Source organism: Cebus imitator, unplaced genomic scaffold, assembly GCF_001604975.1.
Source record: "Cebus imitator isolate Cc_AM_T3 unplaced genomic scaffold, Cebus_imitator-1.0 Scaffold708, whole genome shotgun sequence".
NCBI classification, from domain to species: domain Eukaryota; kingdom Metazoa; phylum Chordata; class Mammalia; order Primates; family Cebidae; genus Cebus; species Cebus imitator.
This window is the reverse complement of record NW_016108023.1, coordinates 942,885-943,640: the sequence shown is the minus strand read 5'-3', so window position 1 is coordinate 943,640 and position 756 is coordinate 942,885.

Genomic DNA, 756 nt, shown 5'->3' with positions numbered 1-756 from the left:
TAACTCCTTCAGTGCCGCCTGGGTTGGAGTCTCCACCGCCGAGCTGGTCTTGGAAACCGTCGAAGTGTAGAAGCCAGAATAATAAAGAGATGTATGGACATGGCGAGTGACAGGAGGTTTATATGGACAGGGTGTGACTGCCTCTGCTTTGTAGATTACTTCTTGGGCTGCAGTCAGGACCACGCTGATGGGGGTGGGGTGTGAGTTCGGCACTGGCATTGACTGGAGGCAAAGTTTGGGTCTCCTTGCTTTAAGGAGGGGCTCCTGTGTTCGCCCTGATGGATGTCTGTTAGAAGCCTCACACTGAAGCTGGGCAGGGTGACTCATGCCTGTAATCCCAGCACTCTGGGAGGCCAAGGCAGGTGGAACACAAGGTCAGGAGTTCGAGACCAACCTGAGCCGGTCTACTAAAAATACAAAAATTCGTCGGGCTTGGTGGCACCTGGCTGTAGTCCCAGCTACTCAGGAGGCTGAGGCAGGAGAAGAATCATTTGAACCTGGGAGGCGGTGGTTTCAGTGAGCCAAGATCATGCCATTGCACGCCAGCCTGGGCAGCAAGAGCGAAACTCCATCTCAAAAACAAAAAAGCCAAGAAGCTTCAGCCTGAACAACAGAGCTTTGGCACCAGTGTTGCATGTAGTAACTGTGGGTATCTGTGAAGTGTAAGGCTCTCCTTTCAGGCTGCCTTGTGCAGCTCTGTGACTTATTAGTGATGCCATTTCTTTTTTCTTTTTTTCAGACGGAGTCTCGCTCTGT